General features: G+C 36.8%; 1 long non-coding RNA gene across 1 annotated transcript; it reads right to left on the minus strand.

The window, feature by feature from the left end:
- Positions 1-3,253: 3,253 nt before the first annotated feature.
- On the minus strand, positions 3,254-6,676 carry LOC127002638 (uncharacterized). The gene is made up of 3 exons (XR_007756359.1): positions 6,226-6,676; positions 4,897-4,956; positions 3,254-3,649 (listed from the first exon to the last, which is right to left on the minus strand). It is a non-coding gene; the product is annotated as an uncharacterized LOC127002638 (long non-coding RNA).
- Between the last annotated feature and the right edge of the window lie 3,742 nt (positions 6,677-10,418).

The raw sequence follows: 10,418 nt of genomic DNA on the forward strand, positions 1-10,418 counted from the left end.
GGAGGCACATATTATGATGAGAGCAAATGATACAAAAACCGGCAACTAATAGTGTAAGAAAATAGCAGGAAAGTTATGCTGCAGTATGTGACATACCAAATTACAGGGCAGAGAGTGATTTGTTTTTCAAGGGCTACATCAGTAAACAAGTAGCATTTATTGCAGGAACAGTAAAACAATATTTGTTTTTTAGCACACATTAAAGTTGGATGTAACAAAATCATTTGAAATGAAACTCCTTGAACTAGCCAATTCAACAAACCACTCTGTCTCTCCCCCAAAAATAAGCATTATTTTTCACAAAGTTTACAAGGCATTAGTCAAGAATATCAACTGGCATTATATTTTGTAAAAAAAAAAAAAAAAAAAATATATATATATATATATATATATATATATATATATATATATATATATATATATATATATATATATATATATATATATATATATATATATATATATATATATATATATATATATATATATATATATATATATATATATATATATATATATATATACTAATGTGATTATATCATATAAAGCAGAAAAAATCATAACATGCTATAGTACAAACACGATTACTCCTGGACGCCACATCAATGATGCCAGCCATGTGATGAAATTATATGCTGCATTTCACATCATGAAACCCAGCCAAGTGTCACTGCAGCACATATTAGGTAAGGCAGACACCAAAAGCTTGTTACCTGAACAAGATAAATTATAACAGGCAAAATCCACAATAAAGCATTGCCGACCATCAGGCCCCACCTGGAAGAAGCCTTGGGCCGACCATCAGGCCCCACCGGGAAGATGCCTACCGGCGCAATAGGCAACAACGTAAAAAAAAATAAAAAATAAAAAAAAATACTGTTTGGCAGGGCAGAGAACAAAAGTTTCCAAGCATTACACCTGAAATAAACAATGGCAGACATCCAAAGCTTGTGAGCTGAACAAGATCTGATTTATAACAGGCAAAACCAACAATGGTGCGTTACATGCAATATCTGGCAGGGCAGATAAATAATTCCTTGCATTACAACTGGAAAGAAAGTGGCAGACATCCAAAGCTTGTTTAACTGAACAAGATCTGATTTATAACAGGCAAAACCAACAATGGTGCATTATTTGCAATATTTAGCAAAGTATATGGAAAAAATTTCTTGGCATAACAAAAGCAACACCAAATAATCCAAAGAGTGGTGGCATGGTGATAATTTCTGAAAACAAAATAACATCAAAATCAATTAATAAATTTATTATACCAATTAATACCAAAAACATTTGTTCAACATGCTGCAAGAAATTAGGGAGCAGACCTCACATGCAGGATAGATTTTCAGCTTTAGAGATAGGCAAAGCAGGCAATACATGATTATTATGTTGCAATAGACAATGAAAAAGCATTGATGCATTAAGCTAGAAAAAAATCACATGAAGAAAACATAAGGCACAAAAACCCATCCCCAGCTGGCGTACATGCACACCATTCTGTTACAATCATGCACACTATCAATCCTGAAGACTGAAATATTATGCTGTAAAAGAAACTTATAAATATCATGAGTAAATTTATATCCCTAATTATTGTTATTACTAATGCTGCAATTTAATTAATTTCCTATTTTTTTTCATTTTGGGATGGGTCTGCTCCCTATTCCTCCATTTTAGTTTGTAGTATATCCTTAATTTTATGTAGATGAGGTGAATGTTTTAAGTTGGCTGGGTGGAACAAAGGTGCAGAGGACCTAGAAATTCATGATTATTTAATTTAGACAAGAGCATTTGGGAGACTCTAGTGCCCAACATTGCCTTCTCCAGTGTTGCCTGGAGAATGGCTTCAACTTCATGAAAGTGTTTAAAAACACTATCACTGGGCACAGAGAGTCGCCCAAATGGAATATCTGGATTGTTAGAAAAGGCTTTAAATTAACAAAATAAATTTATGTTGTCAAGTTGTTGTTTTACATCCAACAGATGATCCCTGCAATGTTGACAATTATGTTTTTTTCAATTTTTTTTACAAGTCCAGCCAACTACATAAAACAAAGCATTGACCTCAGCAGGTGGCATGCTTGCTAGTGACTCCTCATTGTCCGAGTCAGTATCTGAAGGGGGCAAATCTGCATCACAGTTTGAGGTTACGTCAAGGAAGTATGACTCATCCGCCTCACAGTTACTTGTTTGGGGAACTTGTGAATAATAATTGGTCATTACTGACTTGAGGCCCTTCATAAAATTGTAGGCAGTGGGATGGTCACAGTTCCCAAATCTAACCCTCAGTCTGGCAAACATATTTTCAAGACAGTCCTGATTTAATCGCCGAGTGAGGAGGTACTTTACTTGATAACTCTGCGGATCTTGCCACAGAGCATCAAGTGCTGTCAAGTTGAAGAGCCAGCCATTTATACAGTGAATGGGTACATGAGGTGGAGCACAGACCTTTAATGACAACAAGTAATCTTTAGTCTCTTTTATGATTGTCATATGACATGAATTTGAAGTAATGGCAGTAAGGGCATCTTTATAATTATAAATGGATGAACTATTGAAACAATCAAACAAAATGTCCACCTTATCTACGAATTCTGCAGTATAGATGGCTTTCTGTGGTAGCATTCCTGATGTTGAATGAACGAAAATTCCTGCCGCCACAGTATGACAGCAAGATTGACACGCATTTTTGAAAAGCCTTCACCACACATATGTTTGCTGCTCAATTTAGGAGCAATTCTAATACTTTGTTGCTGATCTTTTTCAAAAAACTTTTTGATGTGATCCCATGAAATTTTATTTTCTCCAATTTTAATATCATATTTGAGAAGTGTGTTCATCAGGCTTTTCAAAAGATGTGGAGAATCAAAAAAGAAGTGAACCTTCTCACCATCGACTGTAAAGGAAGGATTTTCAGTTGTCATGCCAAGAGTCTGGAACAAGGAACGATGCACTCCCTCTTGATCACAAACTGTAAACATAACTCTGTGTCCCGTGCCCTTGACTTTTTTTATTGCTGTTTCATACAGTTCCCTGATTTTACAAGTTTTAATCCCTCCCGAATAAAAGAAACTTCCTAAAACAAGTTTCCATTTTTTCAATAAGCCCTTAACCATGAACACGAGTGCATGATTTGCTGGTTTCAAACTCTTCCCATGCTCTCCAAAATCCTCCCTTCCTATGATAGAATCAGAGGCTTTGTCAAAATGCAATGATTCTTTAATACTCATGGCATCAAATGCAATCCCACAAAGTGTGTCTTCTTTTGACAAAGCCTGTGCTCTTTTCTTCAGGGCTGTCAGAGTCCGTTTGCTCCAGCCAACATTTAGTGAAATACTCCTGAGCCATGAGTGAAGTGTTGAAACTGAAGGCAAATGAAATACTATGCTGAGAAATCGATAAGCCTTTGGACTTTGATAGTACAAGGCCAGAGCAAACCTCCTCTCTTGTACCCCATATCTCCTACCAGGCTTAGATCTTGCAGCATGTTGAACCTGTCCTTTGAAAAAATCCACCACTTTTGGATCTAGGAAATTGCTGGCTTTGGCCAAAAACTGCCCAGGAGTGGTAATGGCCTGAGCTTTGAGCTGCCTTACCTGCCGGCGCAGACGGCAGACCGTCTTCTGCAACAATTGCAGTTTTGATGTCTCTGAAAATGCATACACCAATATTAAAAGTTAAATTTCACAGCACTCTTCTCACAATTCTAAATAATAAAATATGTGCATGTTAATGCATTATTATTGCTATTAGGACAGTGAATCCAAGCAATGACATTTTATCTGCACGCCAGCTTAGACTGGAAAGGCTTTAGTTAGATTACCTGACAAGAGTAGTATTTCCAGATGGGGGAGAGTGTACAACTGGAGACTTGACAGAAATAATATCAAGATCTACAAGCACTGATTATCCATATACATCTCTGGTGTTCAATCTCTACTGAAACATACGTCAAAATGATGCCACACTAAAAATCTAAAAATTCTCTGTTTCTGCAATGTTAGTCATACCCAAATTCTGCCTGCTATCTAACTTTCCTTTTCACAATTATAATCCATTAAACTGGTGGTCTCCGGGATGTGCCACTTTACCCAACAAACTAATCCTTATTACTTATTAAAACCATTTGAACACTTGCATAGATCATAATTCAGTTATTATCCCAGCTCTTCCACATGTCCATCCAGTGTAATGTGGGTGATGTGGAATGGTTCAGCCTCATGTCTCCCATGCATACATTAAGTTTAGAGAATAATAATGTTCCTTGTAGCTCCCATTTCCCTGATACTCACGACTATCCCTTTAAGAATAACGTATGAAGAATCACATTTTTTGGTTTCATAATACAAGGAAAAGCCTGAGTATGTGATTAAAGATGGGATATTAAATAGCAGGGATACTGACCTCATTTCTAGGGTGCTGCCATGTTTGGGAGTGAATGGTAAACATGATCACATCAGTAGCAAGGACAAATGTTTGTTAGTGGCACTTCAGGGTTATGCTACCTCTTCAAAGCTTGACCAGTCATGGTTTAAAGTGGAACAGGATAAACAAGAGACAGGCAGGTATTTGTGGACACTACTGTTACTATCAATTGCCAGCCTATGGCAAAATTAGAACCTATGCTATCAAGAACATAAGACCTATGTTCTGATCACTCACTACTGCCATAAGAATATAATAAACAGTTTAAATGTCATTCAAAATATCAACCTTTTTACAAATATTTTCTTAAGATATGTACTGGTGTAACAGTTAAATATTGAACTCAATTTGTATGCAGGGATGTGAGGTATATTGTTAAGCTGTAATGTTTCCAACACATTAAATGTGGTCATAACAACACTGAACAGTAACTAGAGGATAAATTATCACTGAGCACAAGAGGTTGCTTACTGTATTTTGGTGAGCTTGATGGCCGAGTCGGGTTTCCTCCAACCCCTTCAGTTTCACACCCTGTTGAGAGGCAATTTCTTAATCACAGTGGAAAATGGATGCAAATGGTCACTAAAATTAATTATTATACTTGGCGTCACAAATTTTGGCACAGAATTTAGAGAAGGACTACCAGACTTGGCGTGAGTCTCTGTTGAGGTAAATGATCCCCTTCACTCATTGGGCTATATGTACATTTTTTTAATGTGCATCATTGTTACGTTAAACGATGATGATGCTGATGATGTATTATTGTCTTTTTTTGTCATTTTAGCGGGCAGGACTACTAAAAGTAAGGCTATTAGCATCAACTTTCTCTCTAAATCAGCATTGCAATCAGCTATATGTACAGTTATTCTTATAATTACTCTTCCTGCTGATAATGGAGATGCATGTCAGGATTAAGCATCACATACAAGGAAAGAATTGTTATATAGGGAAACGGGGAACTTTTAGGTTCACATAATAGACAAGGTTTGTTATACACAAAAAAATTGGATGCTTCAGATGTTAAAGATTTTGGGATATAACATCACCCCCCTCCTCCAAATTGGTTCTTTAAAGCAAGGGTTGACTATAGCTGATTATTTTTTGCGGCAGGTTTCATGACACTTTTTTTAATGCAAAGCATCTGGAAATTAATGATTATTACGAAATACGTCTCATGAGTAGCTACTAAACTTGACAGCCTGAAAGGATGCACCATCAAAGACTGTAAAGGACAAATGTATTATATAAAAAATAACATGGTTCTGTGATAAAAAATAAATAAATAAATAAATAAATAAATAAATAAATAAAAAAAAGCTATGACAATCAATATCAAATCATTTCAGGATGCATAAATTAGCAGTTATATGAAGGAATTCTACAACTCTCCCGGGATGCCTAAGTTAAATAAGTGAGGGAATTTAATTTCTTTCCTTTTGTTTGTGTAAAATGATGTGGACATATGCATGCCTAATGTGATGAGTATAAATTTACATGATGGTGAAATATCATCCACAAGGTAGGATGGTCCACGCTCAAATGCTGATTCAAACTATCAATCGCATTTCATTAATAGCTGCAATTTCCTTGAAACAACCAAACATTCTGTGAGAAAGTACTGTTTTTAATGATTTTGTTGCAATGCTGTGGTGGTCTGTCTGTTATACAGCTTTTTCATCAAAGCAGAGGAGTTATTCCCTCTCCCTCTGCTTCAGAGGAGCATGATGGCGTGCTGCTTTTTTGTGGAGTTATAATTAGATTAACAACACAACAGTCAATAAAAACTAATAGTATTCATACCAAAATCAGCACGTGGAGCTGGTGCAGTGCAATGGGGAGCACACTCATCAGTGTCAGGCTGCAGCTCATTATTTTCATGTGTGGCTTGGGGGACACTGAGCAGCTGTGTGTGGGGTTGGATAATGCCACATTCCTCTGGGGGTGGCTGAGTTCTGTTCAGCTCCACCCGTGGTCTCTTTCTTGGACTCTCCTCTTCGGCTGCCACATTCTCTTGGGTATTACCGAAACCTGTGTTCGGATCTGTTGGGATGTGGTTTTGTTAGATGTGGAATAATATTCGACAGCGAAACATGGAAGGAAACGGAAGAGTATGTCCACATGGTAAAATACAGAGATGAGAATTGCCAAGTGGGTTTGTTGGTGTACCCGGGAATTAAGAGGCCAGGTGATGTTATGATCATGAAGGAAGAGTTATGGGGTATGATATGAACTGACTTCATTAGTTAAGTGATTAGAAGAGGTATATTGAAATTATTTGGATACTGAAAGGATGTACATATGGGGACAACTGGGTGAGAAGGGAGAGAGATGCAGATTTTGCTGATGTATAGCTAGTTACACCAATGAACACTTAGGACATACACATTCACAAGGGCTACAACTTTGGCTGCTAGACGGAAAAGCACTAGATGTAAAGTGCTAGGACACTGAAGGGATTAATAATAAGAAAAGCAATAATAATAAATGAGTATAGCTAAATATAGTTATGATATTTTTGTTTATGTTACTATTAGTATTAGAAATTTTAAACACTAATGATATATTAATATAAATATTGATAAATCAATGAAAATTAATACATTAATTGTATTAATACTACCACTAGTAATATTAATACTGCACCTAAAAGACTGAGCAAAACACTGAATCTGAAATAAAACGATAATTGAGCTGTCTCTGTCTGAAGGTTATGTGAAGCTTGCTCCATGCACCGTGATAGGAATGGCATGGATGTAGCCAGGTTGCTGAGATACTTATGGTCACCAACCACTTGTATGGCACCAATTTGTGTTGGAAGCATTGGCGGCCAACATCAGAATGAGCGATTCATCATAATGCAAGATTACCAGGAAAAAACATGAAGTAAAGGATGTCAGTGACACAGACAACATTAAATTGCAAACTTGAAAATCACCAAAGTATGAAGATAAAGTAAAACAACAACAATAATAATGAGCATGGCAAAATATTAATGGCTTATTACAATGTAAAGTAATTACCATAATTAATTTTCACTAACCATAATGCGGCAGCACAATCTGTGTAGAGGAGAGTTCCAACTCCATTGGCTCCAAGTCAATGGCGGCTGCATTGTGTGATGATGCTGAGGTAAGCAAATCAATCAAAAGTAAGTGATAATGATTACAAAACTACTATTTGTTCTTATCTGTCAGGTGAATACACTCAACCCATCAAGTGTGGAAATCTAACTTTTGTTCAATGCATCAAGGTTTCTTTCACTATTAGTCTATTACCAACCCATGCATTGCATTTGGTACACAAGAAAATGTTGTGACTATTACCCGGGAACCCAGTGGGTGGTTGCTCCTCATGGCCATCTGCAAAATAGATAATGGGTATAAGTATTACATTTACTAACAAACACACATGAGAGAGAGAGAGAGAGAGAGAGAGAGAGAGAGAGAGAGAGAGAGAGAGAGAGAGAGAGAGAGATTAAGAAAGTCATAAATAAGGAGCATGCATAACTTCGTCTTACCTGTGTGACGTGGGGTTGCAGTCGGCAGCAGCTGGCCCTTGCTGCCAAAATGAACCCCATCAAAGTGGTCACTACAGATGGCTTGAGTATGCTTTTGAAAGCCAATTTTCAAGGCTTTCACCCACTGGAGGCACCTGCAGTAAAAACATGGTAATTTTAACTAATTATTGTTAATCAATACAAAATGTAATGTAATGAAAGAAAGCAACAGACCTTAAAAATTTATATAATTTTTAACCCTTAGACTGCAGTGGAAATATACATAGACAGTCCTAAATTCAGTCAGTCAGTTTTGAATGGCAGAAATATAACAACACTTAGAGATTGCGGTAGGATCTATAGTAGACGATACAAAAAAATATCTACGTATTATGCTTAGTAACTATATATATATTTATGCTACGGTCCTAAGGTCGGAAATGACTATATGTATAGAGTATAGACCATTCATTTTCGGGGAGCTAATATTCAAACACCGCTGTCTTCTAAGGGTTAATATGAAAATAATATTGGCTGCAATGCAATACCTGTTTATAATGAATGGATATGTTTGACTTTGGTAACCCTTACAAAATTTAATTTGAAACAAACTGAAAAAACAAACATATTTTAAATATAGATTGTTTTCAAAACATTTATGATGCAATGCAGGGCAAATTTAAACAGACTGCTCTTTCCTTTGCTAGTGAAATATTTGTGTTTTGTCTTCCCATTATCATAATGGATTTAGTCCAAGGCAACTTCAAGTATACCTGTATATGTTGGGTTTAAATGAAATCATCAATCTGCATATAAAAAAATAAAAAAAAAACTGACTAATTTTGTATTGCCAAATATATACCTGTCCTTAGCAAACCTTGATGAAAGGCCCCAGTAGTTAGAATGTATCTGAGTAAGGATCGAGGAGGCCTCTTGCGAATTAGCTCAGTAATAAGACGGTGTCATCTAACAGTACTTCGGCATATGAATATGAGTCAATGTCACATAATAATTTACTTCTGACTATGCATCAAGTAAAGTGCAGCTTCTTTCAGATTTTGATAATACTGAATGAATTGCAGCCATATCTCACACAAAGTTAATATTCACACATTATAATCTCTACATCTTGTACTTTTGAATCTTTTGACACACACACACACATATATATATATATATATATATATATAGATATATAGATATATATATATAAATATATATATATATATATATATATATATATAGATAGATAGATAGATAGATAGATAGATAGATAGATAGATAGATAGATATAGTATATTGCATTTTGGCAGCGAGGCAAGGTTAGGTAAATTTCTGAAATGTAATATGCTTCACACTTCTTGTCACTGGCAATCAACGGTTAAGTCAGCGGGTCAACTCCAGCAACAGTTTGCCTTCCTTATGATTTTGTGAGGGGTTAGGGGTTTCTTCTTCCTAATTTAACTGTAATGTGAGGAGATAACTTTGGCCAAGCCTGACCTGACCTCTTACCCAACCAGGCCTGTGGCCGGCTGCATCGATGCATTGAAAAAGTAACTTCACTGCTCAGTATAATACATAAATCGGTCCATAAATCTTTCACGTCAACAAAATCTAAGGGTTGAAAAAAAATCATAGACCTTTAAGATGAGGGCGGTTATAAGTAGGTGCCTTGCATTATCTTGAAGAACAGTCACCCCAGTGTTGTCTGAGGGGATCTGTGGACTGCTTGAATGGCTTGTGTACAATATATATTACGTATTTCGCTTGCCTTCAGAGCACTGTTGTGTCTTGTTGCTCGCAGAAATTCATTATTTTGCTGAAGTTAGAAGTCAGAATTTCCACATATATCTTCACTTACCTTCTGGCATCCTTTGGGAATAAATGGAGCTTCACACCAGGGTGTGTTCTCCGTTTCTTCCCACAAACATATCAGGCCGCACATTTGAGATTTGGAGCCATGGCGGGCAGTTACACGAGGGACCGGTGTGTTGATATTTGAATGACGGCAGCGTTGCCGTCGATCTGAGAAAGACGTCTGGAAGTAGCGCTATAATAACCAGTATATCGGTTAGCCCAAGATAATCTTATCCATCCACTCTTTCCCCCTACAAACCAACAAATCTATGTAAATAATTACTGGAGGAATTAAGTCAGCGTGCTGCTAAAACACTGAGGTTGAGAGAAAAAACGGTTCCATGTCAACTGAACCAGTGCCACTTGCACCAGTACCACATGCACCAGTGCCAACTGAACCAGTAGACAACTGAACCAGTAGACAACTGAACCAGTAGACAACTGAACCAGTGGTCTACTGAACCAGTGGTCAACTGAACCAGTAGACAACTGAACCAGTGCCACTTGCACCAGTACCACATGCACCAGTGCCAACTGAACCAGTAGACAACTGAACCAGTAGACAACTGAACCAGTAGACAACTGAACCAGTGGTCTACTGAACCAGTGGTCAACTGAACCAGTAGACAACTGAACCAGT

This window comes from Eriocheir sinensis, chromosome 23, assembly GCF_024679095.1.
Source record: "Eriocheir sinensis breed Jianghai 21 chromosome 23, ASM2467909v1, whole genome shotgun sequence".
Classification (NCBI taxonomy): domain Eukaryota; kingdom Metazoa; phylum Arthropoda; class Malacostraca; order Decapoda; family Varunidae; genus Eriocheir; species Eriocheir sinensis.